The sequence below is a fragment of the Mustela lutreola genome, chromosome 2 (genome assembly GCF_030435805.1).
Source record: "Mustela lutreola isolate mMusLut2 chromosome 2, mMusLut2.pri, whole genome shotgun sequence".
In the NCBI taxonomy this organism is placed as follows: domain Eukaryota; kingdom Metazoa; phylum Chordata; class Mammalia; order Carnivora; family Mustelidae; genus Mustela; species Mustela lutreola.
In genome coordinates, this window is record NC_081291.1 from 68,357,255 (window position 1) to 68,380,716 (window position 23,462).

Below are 23,462 nucleotides of genomic sequence, written 5' to 3' on the forward strand. Positions count from 1 at the left end.
CCCCTTCTCCCACCCCCCCTCCACAGCAACCCTTAGTTTGTTTTGTGAGATTAAGAGTCACTTATGGCTTGTCTCTCTCCAATCCCATCTTGTTTCATTGATTCTTCTCCTACCCATTTAAGCCCCCATGTTGCATCACAACTTCCTCATATCAGGGAGATCATATGATAGTTGTCTTTCTCTACTTGACATATTTTGCTAAGCATGATATCTCTCGTTCCATCCATGCTGTCGAAAATGGCAAGATTTCATTTCTTTTGATGGCTGCATAGTATTCCATTGTGTATATATACCACCTCTTCTTGATCCATTCATCTGTTGATGGACATCTAGGTTCTTTCCATAGTTTGGCTATTGTGGACATTGATGCTATAAACATTGGGGTGCACGTGCCCCTTTGGATCACTACATTTGTAACTTTAGAGTAAATACCCAGTAGTGCAATTGCTGGGTCATAGGGCAGTTCTATTTTCAACAGTTTGAGGAACCTCCATGCTGTTTTCCAGAGTGGTCGCACCAGCTTGAATTCCCACCAACAGTGTAGGAGGGTTCCCCTTTCTCCGCATCCTCGCCAGCATCTGTCATTTCCTGACTTGTTGATTTTAGCCATTCTGACTGGTGTGAGGTGATATCTCATTGTGGTTTTGATTTGTATTTCCCTGATGCCAAGTGATATGGAGCACTTTTTTTTTTTTTTTTTTTTTTTTTTAGTTTTATTTTTTATTTTTTATAAACATATATTTTTTATATACATATATTTTTATCCCCAGGTCTGTGAATCACCAGGTTTACACACTTCACAGCACTCACCAAATCACATACCCTCCCCAATGTCCATAATCCCACCCCCTTCTCCCCAACCCCCTCCCCCCGGCAACCCTCAGTTTGTTTTGTGAGATTAAGAGTCACTTATGGTTTGTCTCCCTCCCAATCCCATCTTGTTTCATTTATTCTTCTACCCACTTAAGCCTCCATGTTGCATCACCACTTCCTCATATCAGGGAGATCATATGATAGTTGTCTTTCTCTGCTTGACTTATTTCGCTAAGCATGATACGCTCTAGTTCCATCCATGTTGTTGCAAATGGCAAGATTTCATTTCTTTTGATGGCTGCATAGTATTCCATTGTGTATATATACCACATCTTCTTGATCCATTCATCTGTTGATGGACATCTAGGTTCTTTCCATAGTTTGGCTATTGTGGACATTGCTGCTATAAACATTCGGGTGCATGTGTCCCTTTGGATCACTACATTTGTATCTTTAGGGTAAATACCCAATAGTGCAATTGCTGGGTCATAGGGCAGTTCTATTTTCAACATTTTGAGGAACCTCCATGCTGTTTTCCAGAGTGGCTGCACCAGCTTGCATTCCCACCAACAGTGTAGGAGGGTTCCCCTTTCTCCGCATCCTCGCCAGCATCTGTCATTTCCTGACTTGTTGATTTTAGCCATTCTGACTGGTGTGAGGTGATATCTCATTGTGGTTTTGATTTGTATTTCCCTGATGCCAAGTGATATGGAGCACTTTTTCATGTGTCTGTTGGCCATCTGGATGTCTTCTTTGCAGAAATGTCTGTTCATGTCTTCTGCCCATTTCTTGATGGGATTATTTGTTCTTTGGGTGTTGAGTTTGCTAAGTTCTTTATAGATTCTGGACACTAGTCCTTTATCTGATATGTCGTTTGCAAATATCTTCTCCCATTCTGTCAGTTGTCTTTTGATTTTGTTAACTGTTTCCTTTGCTGTGCAAAAGCTTTTGATCTTGATGAAATCCCAGTAGTTCATTTTTTCCCTTGCTTCCCTTGCCTTTTGCGTTGTTCCTAGGAAGATGTTGCTGCGGCAGAGGTCGAAGAGGTTGCTGCCCGTGTTCTCCTCAAGGATTTTGATGGATTCCTTTCGTACATTGAGGTCCTTCATCCATTTTGAGTCTATTTTTGTGTGTGGTGTAAGGAAATGGTCCAATTTCATTTTTCTGCATGTGGCTGTCCAATTTTCCCAGCACCATTTATTGAAAAGGCTGTCTTTTTTCCATTGGACATTCTTTCCTGCTTTGTCGAAGATTAGTTGACCATAGAGTTGAGGGTCTATTTCTGGGCTCTCTATTCTGTTCCATTGATCTATGTGTCTGTTTTTGTGCCAGTACCATGCTGTCTTGATGATGACAGCTTTGTAATAGAGCTTGAAGTCCGGAATTGTGATGCCACCAACGTTGGCTTTCTTTTTCAATATCCCTTTGGCTATTCGAGGTCTTTTCTGGTTCCATATAAATTTTAGAATTATTTGTTCCATTTCTTTGAAAAAGATGGATGGTACTTTGATAGGAATTGCATTAAATGTGTAGATTGCTTTAGGTAGCATAGACATTTTCACAATATTTATTCTTCCAATCCAGGAGCATGGAACATTTTTCCATTTCTTTGTGTCTTCCTCAATTTCTTTCATGAGTACTTTATAGTTTTCTGAGTATAGATTCTGTGTCTCTTTGGTTAGGTTTATTCCTAGGTATCTTATGGTTTTGGATGCAATTGTAAATGGGATTGACTCCTTAATATCTCTTTCTTCTGTCTTGCTGTTGGTGTAGAGAAATGCAACTGATTTCTGTGCATTGATTTTATATCCTGACACTTTACTGAATTCCTGTATAAGTTCTAGCAGTTTTGGAGTGGAGTCTTTTGGGTTTTCCACATATAGTATCATATCATCTGCGAAGAGTGATAATTTGACTTCTTCTTTGCCGATTTGGATGCCTTTAATTTCCTTTTGTTGTCTGATTGCTGAGGCTAGGACCTCTAGTACGATGTTGAATAGCAGTGGTGATAATGGACATCCCTGCCGTGTTCCTGACCTTAGCGGAAAAGCTTTCAGTTTTTCTCCATTGAGAATGATATTTGCGGTGGGTTTTTCATAGATGGCTTTGATGATATTGAGGTATGTGCCCTCTATCCCTACACTTTGAAGAGTTTTGATCAGGAAGGGATGTTGTACTTTGTCAAATGCTTTTTCAGCATCTATTGAGAGTATCATATGGTTCTTGTTCTTACTTTTATTGATGTGTTGTATCACATTGACTGATTTGCGGATGTTGAACCAACCTTGCAGCCCTGGAATAAATCCCACTTGGTCGTGGTGAATAATCTTTTTAATGTACTGTTGAATCCGATTGGCTAGTATTTTGTTGAGTATTTTCGCATCTGTGTTCATCAAGGATATCGGTCTATAGCTCTCTTTTTTGGTGGGATCCTTGTCTGGTTTTGGGATCAAGGTGATGCTGGCCTCATAAAATGAGTTTGGAAGTTTTCCTTCCATTTCTATTTTTTGGAACAGTTTCAGGAGAATAGGAATTAGTTCTTCTTTAAATGTTTGGTAGAATTCCCCCGGGAAGCCGTCTGGCCCTGGGCTTTTGTTTGTTTGGAGATTTTTAATGACTGTTTCAATCTCCTTACTGGTTATGGGTCTGTTCAGGCTTTCTATTTCTTCATGGTTCAGTTGTGGTAGTTTATATGTTTCTAGGAATGCATCCATTTCTTCCAGATTGTCAAATTTATTGCCGTAGAGTTGCTCATAGTATGTTCTTATAATAGTTTGTATTTCCTTGGTGTTAGTTGTGATCTCTCCTCTTTCATTCATGATTTTATTTATTTGGGTCCTTTCTCTTTTCTTTTTGATAAGTCGGGCCAGGGGTTTATCAATTTTATTAATTCTTTCAAAGAACCAGCTCCTAGTTTCGTTGATTTGTTCTATTGTTTTTTTGGTTTCTATTTCATTGATTTCTGCTCTGATCTTTATGATTTCTCTTCTCCTGCTGGGCTTAGGGTTTCTTTCTTGTTCCTTCTCCAGCTCCTTTAGGTGTAGGGTTAGGTTGTGTACCTGAGACCTTTCTTGTTTCTTGAGAAAGGCTTGTACCGCTATATATTTTCCTCTCAGGACTGCCTTTGTTGTGTCCCACAGATTTTGAACCGTTGTATTTTCATTATCATTTGTTTCCATGATTTTTTTCAATTCTTCTTTAATTTCCCGGTTGACCCATTCATTCTTTAGAAGGATACTCTTTAGTCTCCATGTATTTGGGTTCTTTCCAAACTTCCTTTTGTGGTTGAGTTCTAGCTTTAGAGCATTGTGGTCTGAAAATATGCAGGGAATGATCCCAATCTTTTGATACCGGTTGAGTCCTGATTTAGGACCGAGGATGTGATCTATTCTGGAGAATGTACCATGTGCACTAGAGAAGAATGTGTATTCTGTTGCTTTGGGATGAAATATTCTGAATATATCTGTGATGTCCATCTGGTCCAGTGTGTCATTTAAGGCCTTTATTTCCTTGCTGATCTTTTGCTTGGATGACCTGTCCATTTCAGTGAGGGGAATATTAAAGTCCCCTACTATTATTGTATTGTTGTTTATGTGTTTCTTTGATTTTGTTATTAATTGGTTTATATAGTTGGCTGCTCCCACGTTGGGGGCATAGATATTTAAAATTGTTAAATCTTCTTGTTGGACAGACCCTTTGAGTATGATATAGTGTCCTTCCTCATCTCTTATTACAGTCTTTGGCTTAAAATCTAATTGATCTGATATAAGGATTGCCACTCCTGCTTTCTTCTGATGTCCATTAGCATGGTAAATTCTTTTCCACCCCCTCACTTTAAATCTGGAGGTGTCTTCGGGCTTAAAATGTGTTTCTTGGAGGCAACATATAGATGGGTTTTGTTTTTTTATCCATTCTGATACCCTGTGTCTTTTGACAGGGGCATTTAGCCCATTCACATTCAGGGTAACTATTGAGAGATATGAATTTAGTGCCATTGTATTGCCTGTAAGGTGACTGTTACTGTATATGGTCTCTGTTCCTTTCTGATCTACCACTTGTAGGCTCTCTCTTTGCTTAGAGGACCCCTTTCAATATTTCCTGTAGAGCTGGTTTGGTATTTGCAAATTCTTTCAGTTGTTGTTTGTCCTGGAAGCTTTTAATCTCTCCTTCTATTTTCAATGATAGCCTAGCTGGATATAGTATTCTTGGCTGCATGTTTTTCTCGTTTAGTGCTCTGAAAATATCATGCCAGCTCTTTCTGGCCTGCCAGGTCTCTGTGGATAAGTCAGCTGCCAATCTAATATTTTTACCATTGTATGTTACAGACTTCTTTTCCCGGGCTGCTTTCAGGATTTTCTCTTTGTCATTGAGACTTGTAAATTTTACTATTATGTGACGGGGTGTGGGCCTATTCTTATTTATTTTGAGGGGCATTCTCTGAACCTCCTGAATTTTGATGCTTGTTCCCTTTGCCATATTGGGGAAATTCTCCCCAATAATTCTCTCCAGTATACCTTCTGCTCCCCTCTCACTTTCTTCTTCTTCTGGAATCCCAATTATTCTAATGTTGTTTCGTCTTATGGTGTCACTTATTTCTCGAATTCTCCCCTCGTGGTCCAGTAGCTGTTTGTCCCTCTTTTGATCAGCTTCTTTATTCTCTGTCATTTGGTCTTCTATATCACTAATTCTTTCTTCTGCCTCATTTATCCTAGCAGTGAGAGCCTCCATTTTTGATTGCACCTCATTAATAGCTTTTTTGATTTCAACTTGGTTAGATTTTAGTTCTTTTATTTCTCCAGAAAGGGCTTTTATATCTCTCGAGAGGGTTTCTCTAATATCTTCCATGCCTTTTTCGAGCCCGGCTAGAACCTTGAGAATTGTCATTCTGAACTCTAGATCTGACATATTACCGATGTCTGTATTGATTAGGTCCCTAGCCTTCGGTACTGCCTCTTGTTCTTTTTTTTGTGGTGAATTTTTACGTCTTGTCATTTTGTCCAGATAAGAGTAAATGAAGGGGCAAGTAAAATACTAAAAGGGTGGCAACAACCCCAGGAAAATATGCTTTAGCCAAATTAGAAGAGATCCAAAATCGTGAGTGGGGAGAAAGGGGATAAAAAGAGGTTCAAAAAGGAAGAAAGAAAAAAGAGAAAAAAAAAAAAAAAAAAAAAAAAAGAAAAGAATTTTTTTTAAAAAAGAAAACACCTAAGAAAAATGTAAAAAAATATATATATATATATTAGATAAACTAGTAAAAAATCGTTAAAAAAGAAAAAGGTAACAGTTAAAAAAAAAAAAATTTTACCCGAAGGCGAGAAAAAAAAAAAAAAATGAAAAAGAAAAAATTAAATTAACTGCAAGACTAAAAAAAATCACAGGAAAAAAGCCATGAGTTCCGTGCTTGGCTTTCTCCTCCTCTGGAATTCTGCTGCTCTCCTTGGTATTGAAACCGCACTCCTTTGTAGGTGAGCTTGGTCTCGGCTGGATTTCTTGTTGATCTTCTGGGGGAGGGGCCTGTTGTAGTGATTTTCAAGTGTCTTTGCCCCAGGCGGAATTACACCGCCCTTACCCGGGGCCGGGGTGAGTAATCCGCTCGGGTTTGCTTTCAGGAGCTTTTGTTCCCTGAGCGCTTTCCGTAGAGTTCCAGAGGACGGGAATACAAATGGCGGCCTCCTGGTCTCCGGCCCGGAGGAGCCGAGAGCCCAGGGCCCCACTGATATGGAGCACTTTTTCATGTGTCTGTTGGCCATGTGGATGTCTTCTTTGCAGAAGTGTCTGTTCATGGCCTCCGCCCATTTCTTGATTGGATTATTTGTTCTTTGGGTGGTGAGTTTGCTAAGTTCTTTATAGATTTGGACACTAGTCCTTTATCTGATATGTCGTTTGCAAATATCTTCTCCCATTCTGTCAGTTGTCTTTTGGTTTTGTTAACTGTTTCCTTTGCTGTGCAAAAGCTTTTGATCTTGATGAAATCACAATACTTCATTTTTGCCCTTGCTTCACTAACCTTTGGCGATGTTCCTAGAAAGATGTTGCTGCGGCTGAGGTCAAAGAGGTTGCTGCCTGAGTTCTCCTCAAGGATTTTGATGGATTCCTTTCTCACATTGAGGTCCTTCATCCATTTTGAGTCTATTTTTGTGTGTGGTGTAAGAAAATGGTCCAATTTCATTTTTCTGCATGTGGCTGTCCAATTTTCCCAACACCATTTATTGAAGAGGCTGTCTTTTTTCCACTGGACATTCTTTCCTGCTTTGTCAAAGATTAGTTGACCATAGAGTTGAGGGTCTATTTCTGGGCTCTCTAATCTGTTCCATTGATCTATGTGTCTGTTTTTGTGCCAGTACCATGCTGTCTTGATGATGACAGCTTGGTAATAGAGCCTGAAGTCTGGAATTGTGATGCCACCAACTTTGGCTTTCTTCTTCAATATCCCTTTCGCTATTCGAGGTCTTTTCTGGTTCCATATAAATTTTAGAATTATTTGTTCCATTTCTTTGAAAAAATGGATGGTACATTGATAGGAATTGCATTAAATGTGTAGATTGCTTTATGTAGCATAGACATTTTCACAATATTTATTGTTCCAATCCAAGAGCATGGAACTTTTTTCCATTTCTTTGTGTCTTCCTCAATTTCTTTCATGAGTACTTTATAGTTTTCTGAGTATAGATTCTGTGCCTCTTTGGTTAGGTTTACTCCTAGGTATCTATGGTTTGGGGTGTAATTGTAAATGGGATGGACACCTTAATTTCTCTTTCTTCTGTCTTGATGTTGGTGTAGAGAAATGCAACTGATTTCTGTGCATTGATTTTATATCCTGACACTTTACTGAATTCCTGTGCAAGTTCTAGCAGTTTTGGAGTGGAGTCTTTTGGGTTTTCCACATATAGTATCATATCATCTGCGAAGAGTGATAATTTGACTTCTTCTTTGCCGATTTGGATGCCTTTAATTTCCTTTTGTTGTCTGATTGCTGAGGCTAGGACTTCTAGTACTCTGTTGAATAGGAGTGGTGATAATGGACATCCCTGCCGTGTTCCTGACCTTAGCAGAAAAGCTTTCAGTTTTTCTCCATTGAGAATGATATTTGTGGTGGGTTTTTCATAGATGGCTTTGATGATATTGAGGTATGTGCCCTCTATCCCTACACTTTGAAGAGTTTTGATCAGGAAGGGATGCTGTACTTTGTCAAATGCTTTTCAGAATCTATTGAGAGTATCATAAGGTTCTTGTTCTTTCTTTTATTGATGTGTTGTATCACATTAACTGATTTGCAGATGTTGAACCAACCTTGCAGCCCTGGAATAAATCCCACTTGGTCGTGGTGAATAATCCTTTTAATGTATTGTTGAATCCTATTGGCTAGTATTTTGGTGGGAATTTTCGCATCTGTGTTCATTAAGTATATTGGTCTATAGCTCTCTTTTTTGGTGGGATCCTTGTCTGGTTTTGGGATCAAGGTGATGCTGGCCTCATAAAATGAGTTTGGAAGTTTTCCTTCCATTTCTATTTCTTGGAATAGTTTCCGGAGAATAGGAATTAGTTCTTCTTTAAATGTTTGGTAGAATTGCCCTGGGAAGCCGTCTGGCCCTGGGCTTTTGTTTGTTTGGAGATTTTTAATGACTATTTCAATATCCTTACTGGTTATGGGTCTGTTCAGGCTTTCTATTTCTTCCTGGTTCAGTTGTGGTAATTTGTATATTTCTAGGAATGCATCCATTTCTTCCAGATTGTCAAATTTGTTGGCGTAGAGTTGCTCATAGTATGTTCTTATAAGAGTTTGTATTTCTTTGGTGTTATTTGTGATCTCTCCTCTTTCATTCATGATTTTGTTTATTTGGGTCCTTTTTCTTTTCTTCTTGATAAGTCTGGCAGGGGGTTATAATTTTATTAATTCTTTCAAAGACCCAGCTCCTAGTTTCGTTGATTTGCTCTATTGTTTTTTTTGTTTTGTTTTGTTTTTTTTTTTTTTTTTGGTTTCTATTTCATTGATTTCTGCTCTGATCTTTATGATTTCTCTTCTCCTGCTGGGCTTAGGGTTTCTTTCTTGTTCTTTCTTCAGCTCCTTTAGGTGTAGGGTTAGGTTGTGTACCTGAGACCTTTCTTGTTTCTTGAGAAAGGCTTGTACAACTATATATTTTCCTCTCAGGACTGCCTTTGTTGTGTCCCACAGATTTTGAACCATTGTATTTTCATCATCATTTGTTTCCATGACTTTTTTCAATTCTTCTTTAATTTCCCGGTTGACCCATTCATTCTTTAGAAGGATGCTGTTTAGTCTCCATGTATTTGGGTTCTTTCCAAACTTCTTCTTGTGGTTGAATTCTAGCTTCAGAGCATGGTGGTCTGAAAATATGCTGGGAATTATCCCAATCTTTTGATACCAGTTGCGTCCTGATTTAGGACCGAGGATGTGATCTATTCTGGAGAATGTCCATGTGCACTAGAGAAGAATGGGTTTTCTGTTGCTTTGGGATGAAATGTCCTGAATATATCTGTGATGTCCATCTGGTCCAGTGTGTCGTTTAAGGCCTTTATTTCCTTGCTGATCTTTTGCTTCAATGATCTGTCCATTTCAGTGAGGGGAGTGTTAAAGTCCCCTACTATTATTGTATTATTGTTGATGTGTTTCTTTGATTTTGTTATTAATTGGTTTATATAGTTGGCTGCTCCCACGTTGTGGCATAGATATTTAAAATTGTTAGATCTTCTTGTTTGACAGACATTTTGATTATGATATAGTGTCCTTCCTCATCTGTTATTATAGTCTTTGGCTTAAAATCCAATTTATCTGATAAAAGGACTGCCACTCCTGCTTTCTTCTGATGTCCATTAGCATGGTAAATTCGTTTCCACCCCCTCAGTTTAAATCTGGAGGTGTCTTCGGGCTTAAAATGAGTTGCTTGGAGGCAACCTATAGATGGGTTTTGTTTTTTTATGCATTCTGATACCCTGTGTCTTTTGATTGGGGCATTTAGCCCATTCACATTCAGGGTAACTATTGAGAGATATGAATTTAGTGCCATTGTATTGCCTGTAAGGTGACTGTTACTGTATATTTTTTCTGTTCCTTACTGATCTACCTCTTGTAGGCTCTCTCTTTGCTTAGAGGACCCCTTTCAATATTTCCTGTAAAACTGGTTTGGTGTTTGCAAATTCTTTCAGTTTTTGTTTGTCCTGGAAGCTTTTAATCTCTCCTTCTATTTTCCATGATAGCCTAGCTGGATATAGTATTCTTGGCTGCATGTTTTTCTCGTTTAGTGCTCTGAAAATATCATGCCAGCTCTTTTTGGCCTGCCAGGTCTCTGTGGATAAGTCAGCTGCCAATCTAATATTTTTACCATTGTATGTTACAGACTTCTTTTCCCGGGCTGCTTTCAGGATTTTCTCTTTGTCACTGAGACTTGTAAATTTTACTATTAGGTGACGGGGTGTGGGCCTATTCTTATTAATTTTGAGGGGCGTTCTCTGAGACTCCTGAATTTTGATGCTCGTTCCCTTTGCCATATTGGGGAAATTCTCCCCAATAATTCTCTCCAGTATACCTTCTGCTCCCCTCTCTCTTTCTTCTTCTTCTGGATCCCAATTATCCTAATCTTCTTTTGTCTTATGGTGTCACTTATCTCTCGAATTCTCCCCTCGTGGTCCAGTAGCCGTTTGTCCTTCTTTTGCTCAGCTTCTTTATTTGCTGTCATTTGGTCTTCTATATCACTAATTCTTTCTTATGCGTCATTTATCCTAGCAGTGAGAGCCTCCATTATTGATTGCACCTCCTTAATAGCTTTTTTAATTTCAACTTCGTTTGATTTTAGTTCTTTTATTCCTCCAGAAAGGGCTTTTATCTCTCTGGAAAGGGTTTCTATAATATCTTCCATGCCTTTTTAGAGCCTGGCTAGAACCTTGAGAATTTTTATTCTGAACTCTAGATCTGACATATTACCTATGTCTGTATTGATAGGTCTCTAGCCTTCGGTACTGCCTCTTGTTCTTTTTTTTGTGGTGAATTTTTCCACCTTGTCTTTTTGTCCAGCTAAGAGTATATGAAGGAGCAAGTAAAATACTAAAAGGGTGGCAACAACCCCAGTAAAATATGCTTTAACCAAATCAGAAGAGATCCCAAATCATGAGAGGGGAGAAAGGGGATGAAAAGAGGTTCAATAAGAAAGAAAGAAAGAAAAGGAAAAAAAAGAAACGAAAAGAATAAAAAAAAAGAAAACAAATAAAGGAAAATGTAAAAATATATATATATTAGATAAACTGTTTAAAAAATGTTAAAAAAGGGTAAAAGTTAAAAAAAATTAGCAGAAGAAGAGAAAAAAATGAAAAAGAAAAAAATTAAATTAACTGCAGGACTAAAAAATCACAGGGAGAAAGTCATGAGTTCCGTGCTTTGCTTTCTCCTCCTCTGGAATTCTGCTGCTCTCCGTGGTTTCACTCCTTGGTAGGTGAACTTGGTCTTGGCTGGATTTCTTGTTGTACTTCTGGGCGAGGGGTCTGGTGTAGTGATTCTCAAGTGTCTTTGCCCCAGGCGGAATTCACCGCCCTTACCAGGGGCTGAGTAATCCACTTGGGCTTGCTTTCAGGAGCTTTTGTTCCCTGAGTGCTTTCCGTAGAGTTCCAGAGGACGGGAATACAAATGGCAGCCTCCTGATCTCCGGCCTGGAGGATCGAGAGCCTGGGGCCCCACTCCTCAGTGTGCCCTCAGAGAACAGCGCCCAGTAACTCCCGTCTGCCTGACCTCCAGCCGTGCTCCGAGCTCACCGAGCCTGCGACCGGTTCAAGGTAATCCCGAGCTGTGAGCTTACTGTCGGCTCTGTCTCTGTAGCCAGCTCTCCCGTTCCAGTACCCGCAAGCTCTGCAACACTCAGACAACCCCGCTCCTTCTGTGACCCTGTGGGACCTGAGGCCACGCTGACCCCGCGTTGGCTTCGTCCCAGTTCAGTCTCTGGAGCGATGTCCCTCAGTGGAACAGACTTTTAAAAGTCCTGATTTTGTGCTCCCTTGCTCCGCCGCTTGCCGGGAGCCGGCCCCTCCCCCCGGGGTCTATCTTCCCGTCGCTTTGGATTCACTTCTCTGCCAGTCCTACCTTTCAGAAAGTGGTTGTTTTTCTGTTTCCAGAGTTGCTGTTCTTCTTCTCTTCGATCTGCCGATGGATTTGTCGGTGTTTGCAATCTTTAGATAAGCTATCTAGCTGATCTCCTGCTAGCTGAAGTAGTCTCAGCCTGCTGCTTCTCCGCCGTCTTGACTCCTCTCCAGAATTCAATCCTTAAAGCTCTGTTCATAATATATTCCTGAGGGACTACTGATGGCTCTCTCATGATCAAATTTGCATTTTAAATTGATCCCTCTTTCTGCCACCAGGAGTTTGGATTTGAAACATAGAAGTCTGGAGACAGCTAGATGCACTGAGAAACCTTATCTCCCAGCTATAGGAAATAAGTAATTTTGAACAGTCTCCTCTTGTATCTCTTGGTCCTCCAAATGGAGTAATTTGGGGTACTAAAATTCTGGTTCCATGACTGACGGTCCTCAAATATCTGTATTTGGGAGCTACCTGGCTATGTCTTTGCAGATGGCTTCCTTTTTCTCTGCTAGATTGTCTGTTGTGAGAGCATTCTAGTATTACAGCTGGACCTCCATGGAGGGGAGCGCATATCCAGTACTCTTCACTTCATTTTCTGATCACTTTGTTCTGTCTGCATAGTTGGCCTTATGTCCTCAGCACTGGTCCCAACTCTGTTCAACTCAAGTTCAGACCCTGGTTCCTTGTGTTCAATTTGGTACTGAATTATGTTCTACATGATCCAACCAAGTCCATATTTAAAGAACTCTTGTTTTCAAAATGTGATTAATAGTGTTGAACTAAGTTCATTATAGGAATGTGGTATGAATCAAATGAAATAACTAGATATCAAATTGTACTCAAATCTATTAAATTCTACACAAGTTTAAGGTCTTATTGTTGAGAATAACATTTAAAAACCAGATGCAAAGACCGTAATTTAAGTGGTGCTTGGTATATTGACTCAGAATGTGCATTTGAAAGAGAATAAAATGAAGCAGGATGGAAAGTCACTATTTTTCTTTCTGAAAGAGAAAAATAACTGAATTAGTTTGGTTGCTGAAAATTGTCTTGGCAATTTTTAATTCTATTATAGTTTTATCTTCTCCGTGAATTCTATTATTTTGCTATTATGAGCAAAGATGACAAAGTAAGAGCAAAATTTATCCAAATGGATTTAAAACTTACAAGTTTTCTTTTTTCTATATGACATCATACTTACACATAAGACCAAAAATTAATATTTTCAATGACATATGCTAGTGCTTTATATGGGCACTACTCTAAATTTTGTAATCATGTAAAAGATGCAAAATAACTATCTGTTTATATGTGCCATATTAGTGCATTTATCCTTAAAATAAGTCTTACTTTATTTTATTTTTCATCTCTGAGATTGGGTTTTCTGAAGCTTGAGTTATACTCTTAAAATGGGTACATAGTACTTCAAAAAAGTGTTATAAAAATGAGTTTTTTTTAACATTGGTAGAATAGTAAGGTATCGTCCAGGAAATATTTCACTAAACTTCGTTTTGTCTTACCAAGTTACTGAAATCAATAAAACTACATTTCTGAAGAATTCATATTTTGTGATGTTCAGGTAACACAACTATAATTTTTTTTTTGTTGAAATCAATTAAAAAAAAAGTTCCACAAACCAGCCCTACTGGCAAAAAGTTTATTGAGGAGAGGGAAGATAAGGGGGTAGACTTGTGACTAGTATAGAATTTGGTGATAAAAGAGGAAGAGAGAGAGAGACAAAGAATGGAAATATGAATTTTTCTTGGGCTAGGATAATAACTGGCAAATATCCATTTAATATGAATGGAAAAATCAACATAAATTTACATGTTTCATGTAATCAGTGAAAACAGAATACGTAAGCTGTAGACTGGAATATTAAAAGTAAAGAAACAGCCAACCATGTCTGGATTAGACTTGTCATTATTCAAAATGAATATTATTCTTGTGAAGATGGTTTCATTTTTTCCTCTATTTTGTGGGGGTGGTGGTAGAGAGGATGTATAGTTGGAAATGAGCAAAAATAACAAAAAGTGTCTATAATTTAATAGTGATTACTGCAGAGATGCTGACAAAGCTTCATTTTTTTGGAAGTTTTTTTTTCCTCCTAATGGCATCAGAAAGGCAAGCTAAGGCACAATTATTATGGCTACATTTTGCTGATTCAGAGATTGAAGCAGAAAATAAAAAAATTTTACCTCTATTTGCTGCTTGAATTTCTGATTTATGATATACTTCAGGGCTCTCTTGTAACTTCTAAGAGATTTACAAAGCCCTTCTACCTATTTTCTCATGTTACTATTATTGATTGATTTGAACTTGAAGTCTACACATTACTGAATAAAATGAGGCATTGAGGAAACGTACTAAAATAGTTTTTATTTTGAGAGTTTGAATTTGGGTGTTCTAAATTGTTCCTTTCCAATTCAGTTTTGCCTAGGCTTTGAAAAAGTTAGTTATTGTCTTGTTTACGCTCTGTCAAATAGGAAGCGCTGTGTAAGGCCTCTATATATCTGGAATAATGGAGGTAAAAGTCTTTTTTTTTTCTTACTTTTTTTTTAAAGATTTTTATTTATTTATTTGACAGACAGAGATCACAAGTAGGCAGAGAGGCAGGCAGAGAGGGAGAGAAGGAAGCAGGCTCCCTGCTGAGCTGAGGACCCAATGCGGGGCTTGATCCCAGGACCCTGAGATCATGACCTGAGCAGAAAGCAGAAGCTTAAAGCACTGAACCACCCAGGTGCCCCAAAGTGAACAATAAGTCTTTAAGTTCATTTACCTTGTTGAATTCATTTATCTGTTACACTTGAAAATCCATATACTATGTAAAGGATAGAAGATCTACAAAAAGAGAATATTGTATTCCTTCCCCAATTATGATCTTAAATCACTACTCCGAGAGCTACATATCCTGAAATAAATAAATATGTTAACAGTGATCCATAGTACGCTTCTATTTTTAGCAGTTCTACTTTAGTATATGTTACCAAAAAAATTAAATGTAAATATTTTTATTTTCTCTTAAAATGACTAACGGTCACAGAAAATAGTTTCCCAGACGGTGGTCTGCAAGCCAGGAAGAGAAACCTCACTAGAGCTCAACCAGCTGTGTTGCCAACATTTTGCAGAAGAGGAACTCACATTTAGAGTCCAAGAAGTACTTATCAGAAATATATTTAAATCTATTACCAAATCTTCTAGTGCTGAATATATATGAGCCTGTGTCCACCTCTGTTCTTTTAATATATTAAATTGGGCTTCTGGACTTTTGAAGAAGACATATTTACAGTACTACATAGACACAGAGCACCATTTCTCTAATGGAAAATATTAAGATCTCTACTCATATTCAAATACCATTTTCCCTTAGATATTATAAAATGCTGTCTATCATGTATTTAAGGGTCCATCCTTGATAACTATATATTTTTAAATGGGCCTTGCAGAAGAACATAAGGTAGGATTATACAAAAAGAAACATTTTAGGATCATGTAACATATGCAAAAATCTATAAAAATAAATATTATATTTCTCTACTTTGGGCCAAAGGCAGTAGATTTTGAAGAAAACACATCTTCGCATCCTTACACACTGAATATTTAAATGACTTCTATATTTATTGTGTTTCTCTTTTCTTTATAAAATATTTTATTCAGCATCTAATTGAAATGCATAGATACACTAGAGAAGTTACCAATATTCAAAGAGAAGTAAATAGTCAAAATGCTTTCCTTCTGAGAGTTTACAAACTAAGAAAAGTAATGCAATTAAATAAATGTTAATTAACCACACTATTCATTAATCACAAGACTGTGTGAGAGGTACTAATGCCTAAAAAAAATTTTGTTTTAATTCAGAATTAAGTGAACTATTTCTTTCCTTGGTACCGTAGGCTGATTTTCTTTCATAGCACAAGACTGAGATGGCCTGTTGCTCTGCTGTGTTAGTTCAGGTTGTTGTATCATAATTTAATAGGCTAGGTGATTGTAAGTGGAAGAAATTGATATCTCACAGTTTGGGAGGCTGGAAGTCCAAGGTCAGTGTGCCAGCATGGTTAAGTTCTGGTGAAGGCCTTCTGCTGGTTTGCAGATTAATCTACTTCTTGCTGTGTCCCCCACATAGTAGTAGAAAGGGTGAGGGGAGGGAGTTCTCTGCAGTCCCTTTTATAATGACCCTAATCTCCCTCAGGAGCTCTCTCCCCTCCAAAGAACCTCATCACCTCCTCAAGGCCCCACTTGCTAATACCATCACCTTGGAGTTAAGATGTCAGCATATGAATTTTGGGAGCACACAAACATTCAGTCTATAACACCTGTTTCCTCTATTACACAAAGAGCCCATCACAAGGTAAAAACCTAGTACTTTCTCATTACAATTGGTATACCATCAAAAGGGTTTAATAGGCAAGACAGACTTAAGTGATTTACATTCTTATCCAACAAAAAATGTTGCCAGCTCTAGAAAGAATAAAGCTAAAAAGCAGCATAAACATAATGTAAAACCATCAGACATAGCTTCTATATAATGTTTCTTTCCTTTGGTAAGGATTTGGTTTTGAAGTAGCATCAACACTATGTATAAAACGTTGTTCTCAGAGAATCTGTCTGAGATTGGGGCTTCTTGGTATTTATTCTCTCTTAGTCACACACAGAGAAAAAAAAAAATTCTCCCTGATTATTTCCCTATTCCCCACCCAACCATGGAGCCTACAACTCTATAAATTCCAAGTTTATTTATTATAAGAAACCTGGATGCCCAAGTACCTACTACTAAAAATATTTTAAAGATGTATTTCCCTGTTACTGAACCAATTAGACTTATAGACTGCTTACCAGAGGGTCTGATCAGGGATCAAACATTACAGGCACTGTAAAGCATTTCCTTCCTTGGAGGTGTTATGATTGATTTCTTTTTTTCTTTTCTTTTCTTTTCTTTTTTTTTTGGAAAGAAGATCCTCTGTAAATAGATACTGATTCTTGTTTGACTTCTCCTTTATTTTTTTTCTTGCTATTTCTGCTATTAGTATTTCTTGGCAAAGGTCTCAATACCTCTGTTTTCTTCTGGATGCTATGTGGAACAGAAAAATTGATTAACAGTTATTTTCCTTGGTTTACTTTAGAATCTCTGTTACTTAAGAGATAAGAATAGAGATGTTTCTCTGCTGTTTGTACTGGTCTATGAATTCCTTATACTGCATAACTACATCCCTCAAATCTAAGTGAGTTCCAAAACTTTCTTTTTTGCTCTCATTGCCTGATAATTGATGGTCAGCTGGGACTCTGAAAAGTTTGGACGTTCTTGGTCAGTTTGCTGTACTACATACCTCTTCTCATTTTGGAGTCCAGGCTGAAGAACTTGCCACTCTCTGGGACATCTGTACTCATGGTAGAAACTAAGTACGAGAAGTTCCCAGCCAAGCCATGTAATGTATTTAAACTTTCTGCTTGGATAAGACAAATGTCATGTCTCCTCACATCTGTGTTGACAAGACCAAAGTCAGCACCCTGAGGAAGGAAGTAAACTAAGGATAGGGGAGTGAACAAATAATTATAAATAGCTATGGTCTAATAAATAGAGTTTCCAACCTTTAGGATCTCATATAACTTAACTTTATTTCATTTCACATGGTAACTTATCCTTACATCCCTTCCTAAATTTTGAGCCTTACTTTTGAAGATATAATACTTATTAATGTACATGGAATCAAGAAATTATTAGGTATCTGTTACTGTTTATCTTCTTGCAGAGAAGGTAGTAGTATAGATATGCATTTTGCATCTCTCTTAAGAGGTATAAAGAACTATATTTTTGGTTTTAACGTTTTCCTCTATTCCTCTTTCTACATATATGTATAATTTTAAAATTTCAGTGAAAAACATAGTATACATACAGAAGTACACACACAAATGTACAACTAAATGGAATTTTGTAAATTGAACATAGCCATGCAATCACAGTGTAGATCAAGACATGGAACATTACTAGCATGCCAGAGATCACTCTTTTCCCTGGGCACCATGAAGAACCATCATCCCGATGGTTAATGCCCTGGAATAGTTCTCCTCACTTTCAATTTTGTATAAACAGAATTATACCATACACAGTTACACAGCAGCTTCTCTCACTATCAGGTTGTGAGATCCATCCATTCATTCTCATTGTTGATGTACTGTGCATTGTTTGACACACTGTAACTTATTTATCCATTCTATTGTCGATGAATACTTGCCTTTTGTACAGTTGCTTGGTTATCAAGATGGTGCTTTTATGAACATTATTGTATATTGTTTTCTTGAACATATGCATCTTCTTCTGTTGTATTTTCACCTAAGAGTGGAATTGCTGGATCAAAAAATATGCTTGTGCTCAGTTTAATAGATAAGTCAATTACTTTTAGAGAGTGTTTAGGCCAGTTTACAACTATGTCCAACAAGATACGGAAGTTCCAACTTCTCCACATACTCATCACACATTCTTTTGTCTTTTACATTTTAGCAATACTGGTGTGTATGTCATGGCAACACTTTGTGGTTTTATTTTTTATTTTTTTATTTTTTTTTTAAGATTTTATTTATTTATTTGACAGACAGAGATCACAAGCAAGCAGAGAGGCAGGCAGAGACAGAGAGGAGGAAGCAGGCTCCCTGCCGAGCAGAGAGCCCGATGTGGGACTCGATCCCAGGACCCTGAGATCATGACCTGAGCCGAAGGCAGCAGCTTAACCCACTGAGCCACCCAGGCGCTCCCACTTTGTGGTTTTAATGTGCATTGCCCTGAAGACAACTTGTATGACCTTTTTATATGTTTATTGGACTTTTCGATATTTTTTTCCTTTCTATGTGAACAAGCTATGTCAGTCATTTGTTCATTTTTAAAGAAAGATTTATTGAGGTGTGGTTGATATACAGTACACTGAGCATATTTAAGTGTACAATTTTATAAGTTTTTACATATGTGTACATGCATGAAAGCACCACCACAATTGAATCAACATTTCCATCACCCCCCAAAATGTCTTTTCTCCTTTAAAGCCCCCTCCCTCCTTCACTTCCTCCTCCTCACCTCTCTCCCCATCACTGTCTCATTGCCCCATCCTCATCTTCAGCTTCTGTGCATCTCTTGGATCTAAAATACCTTCCTGGCTGGATATCCTTGCTCTTAGTTCTTGTTTCTTCAGTCTATTTTTATTCACATTCTGGAACTTCTGTATTAATTTAATGTGAATGTGGAGAAATCATACTTATGACTCCAGTGGGATCAGAAATTATGTAAACCAACTAAACAAACCCAAGATAAAATCACTTAATTGGACTGTTCTGCATTACAAGATCTGACAATATCCTGGGATGAGTTAGTATAATGTTTTTAGTTCAAAAGTATCCAAGGTGGTGTTATTCATATCCTTACATCCAGTGATCAAGGCATCCTTGAAGGGCCAGCCTTTCCCTAAAACCCCTGGGAGTAATCACAGCTCATATTTAAAAATAGGTTTTTAATAACACAGTTAAAGGTTGTGTTATTTTAGGCAGATTACTTAATATCTGAGGGCCCCTATTTTCTCAATTAAAATAATAGGAGAATCGTGACAGCTTTAACAACCTCACAGAGTGGTTTTCAAGATAGGGTAAACAGCAAACCCTTATAAAATGTGACATTTTTATTAACTCACTCTATTTTGAAAGTATGCATTTTTTACTATGTCAACCACATAATTTATCCTGAGTAGGTATATCGCTGAACACTGTTATTATTCTAGTATGTATGTATGTATGTGTGTGTGTTATATATATATAACAAATTTTTCATCTTGCATATTACCAGAACCCTTTGCAGGTGTTGCCTGTTGGTTAAGTGATATATTGGAAATACTCATTTCTCTCTGATAAAGAATAGCAGTAAGTGCTTTGAAAATAGGTTGAGGTATGCTGGGTCTATTAGTCAGCTTGCTTATGAATCCACACAGATATCTGAACGTCATATGTATTCTCTAGCTTTGACTTCCTAATGTCCATAGAAGGATATCCAGGTTGGCTCAAAGGGATGACAACTCCACTTAACTATTATTTTAAAATTCTGAAAATAAAACTCATTAATCCATTCATGTATTTTAAGTATAATTCTCACATCAAAATTAGGTTGGTGAGAAAAACGTTTCCTGGCTTTATGAGGATTAAATGAAATAGTATATACTAAGCCAATGACTCACACAAAGTAAGTGTTCAATAAATGGTATCTATTTTATCCTTGGGAATAACTGCATATAGTTATCAAATTTCTCACATCTGCTAAGGTGGCCTTTCTTCTGAAAATCAGGTTGAATTGTTTTTAACATCATTCCACATATCATGAGAGCCAATCAAGTCGTTTTAGTGATGGCAATTTATCTTATGATGGCTGTGATTCTAAAAGGATACAAAACCATACTTTTCCAGAATGTATTGTGATGCATTGTGTGATAGTTTTTGAAATAAGGATCTTTATGGTCCCACTTCTAGCTAGATGAGCACCCTTTATAGGTGAATCTTACTTGTCTATCTACCCATGCAAAATATATGGTTATTTGTTTATATCTTCATTTTGCATCTCAGAGAAGGTACTGTATAAAACCAATCACTGCAACAATGTTAGAATATGGGTCTGGAGACATTGTGGCATAGCACACTTTGATTATTACATGAGGAGGTCTTAGGTGAGGTGGCTGCCATAGACTTTGATTATATTTTTGTATCTTGATGGAATTCATGATGTTCACATTGGTTCAGAATAAGAAAACTATGAGTTTTATTTCATAACTCATATGGATGATGTCATGTACTTTTTTCTTCTTTTTCCCAGACTGATAACATTTTCAATGGTTGCATGTTTTCTCTAGAAATATCAAGATATTAAATTGGGGCATTGTAAAAGGGGACTTTTTATATCTCCTTAAAATTGGTTATCTTGATTTCTACTTTATTTCTGACTTCATAGAGCACTTAATCCTAGGCCAGTATATTAGTTTGCCACACCAAGTTCCAGGAACTATGTGACTTAAACAATAGAAATGTATGGTCTCATATTTCTGAAATGACAAAGATCTGAGTGACACCAAGGTCAAGGTGTCATTGGGTCAGCATTCTCTGAGGACTATGAAAGACAGTTCATTGCATATCTCTCACCTAGCTTCTGGTGGTTTGCTGTCCATCTTTGGCATTTCTTAGCTTGTAGACTATCACTTCAATCTCTGTCTTCACCTTAGCATGGCATTCTCCTTATGTGCCTTTCCATCTCCAAATTTACCCTTTTTATAAAGACGCCAGTCATATTGGATAAGAGCTCACCCTATGACCTTACTGTAAGTATCATTTGTATATCTATATCTATATCATCTATCTATAATCTATCTGTATCATCTATCTATATATATATATATATATCATTATTTCTGGTGTCATATTCTGAGGTACTGGGTGTTGGGATATATGACTTTGGTGAAAAGGGGGAACAATTCAACTATAACTGGTCACATAGTTCAGATTTCCAAAGCATATAATTATAGACTAACATGATTTATAAGTACAGTCTAGCATGAAAAGGCATATAGACTCTCTCCTTGTCTAGGTTTGTAGGAATGGGGATGGAAAGAGCTCATTATGCAATTAGAATCCAGGATTTCTAAGCAGAATTTATATTGAGATTACAGGAAGGCAACATGCTATTTATTAAATAATAGAAATGATCAGTCCAACTATGCCAGGAACATGCTAAAATAATTTAGGTACCAAAGGATATGTCATCCTCTGTTGACTTTTATTTTTGCCATTCCTTAAAATTAAAAAAAAAAATTTAAATTTTTAAAAAATTAAAAAGAAATTTAAATTTCTCTTGTTTTCTTTTGTCTTTTTTTAAAAAAATATTTTATTTATTTATTTATTTATTTGACAGACAGAGACCACAAGTAGGCAGAGAGGCAGACAGAGAGAGAGGAGGAAGCAGGGTCCCTGCTGAGCAGAGAACCCAATGCGGGGTTCGATCTCAGGACCTTGGGATCATGACCTGAGCTGAAGGCGAAGGCTGTAACTCACTGAGCCACCCAGGTGCCCCTCTTTTCTGTCTTCTTTCAATTTTTATTTTTCTGTCTCTTGCTTACCTAAAATCATTATAACAATGTGGTCAGTATCAAGATAAGCATACTGATTTCTTCACTTTAAATTACTTTGAGTAATAATAAAAAATGAAGACTGGAGATAATTGTCATTTGGGGAGAAATTCTTGGGTACAGTAAAGAAAACAAACACACAAAACAAAACAGAGCAAAAAAAAAAAAAAAAAGACCAGCAAACAGTCTAACATTGCATCTGTGAAAAATCTCACTGTCCTCAGTTGGTGGGTGTGTGAGAAGTGGGAAGTATAGGAGGAAGGGGAGATGACATCTCTGTTTGTGTCTGTCTAGGTGTTTGCTATTAGTTCATGACTCACTGCTTCATGCTTTCTTAGAGGGATCATTTAACACTTTTCTGGATGCATGTCCTCAGAGCTGTTTATCATTGTAATCCTGTGTTTGTGCCAAGTGTTACCTTAACAAGCAATCCAATCAGAATTATTGTTTTCTGAGGAAAAAACTTTATTTAGAGAAATCATCTCTGATGCTGGTTCTGTCTGTCTGAGAAAAACAGATGCCAAATAAGCCATGAATTATAGCAGAACACACACTTCCCTCCTCCTTCCCATCTTATCCTTAATGTGCAGACCTAGCTTTGAACACAACCTCAGGATTCACTTTAGATTCTGTCCTTAATAATAAAGCAGCAACACTTTTAATAACCATGACAATCAAGATGAACCGCCTTTGCCACTGTAATCATCTGACTGGCCATTTTGCTTATGTAGCGTTCAGATGAGCTCCTGCCTAGAGCAGAATTTCTCTGGAAGTATGGAGGTCTCCTATCTGATGATAATGCAGTGGGGTATAGGATACAGTCAAGGATACTTGCATAGAGGAAGGAGATTCCTCCCATTTGAGATGCCTGATATTGTTAGATGTTTGGAAAGAAAGAAAGTGAAATAGAGATAGAGACAGAGAGGTTGCTATGAAGAGAATGGGGGACTGTCTTTCTCTTAGAAATAATCTGTGGCATAATACCAAATAAAGCTACATCTCTTTTTAAATTTGGAAAGTATAGCTGGGTTTTGCTATGATGAGATATTTATAGATATCTAAATATATCTCATATATTTCAAAATATGTATAAAAATAAGAAAAGGGTGTTTAATGAAGTGTAAAATGTTTGCCCAAAGTCACAAAAACAATCAGATAGGGATGCCTGGGTGGCTCAGTTAGTTAAATGTCTGCCTTCAGCTCAGGTCATGATCCCGGGGTCCTGGGATTGAGCCCTGCATCAGACTCCTTGCTCAGTGGGGAACTGTTTCTCCCTCTGCCTGCTCTGCCTGCTGTCCTCCCTGTTTTGAGCTCTCTCTCTCTCTCTCTAAAAAAAAGAAAGAAAGAAAGAAAGAAAGAAAGAAAGAAAGAAAGAAAGATCTTATTTAAAAAAAACGAACAATCCGATAACCCTGGTTAGGACAAGG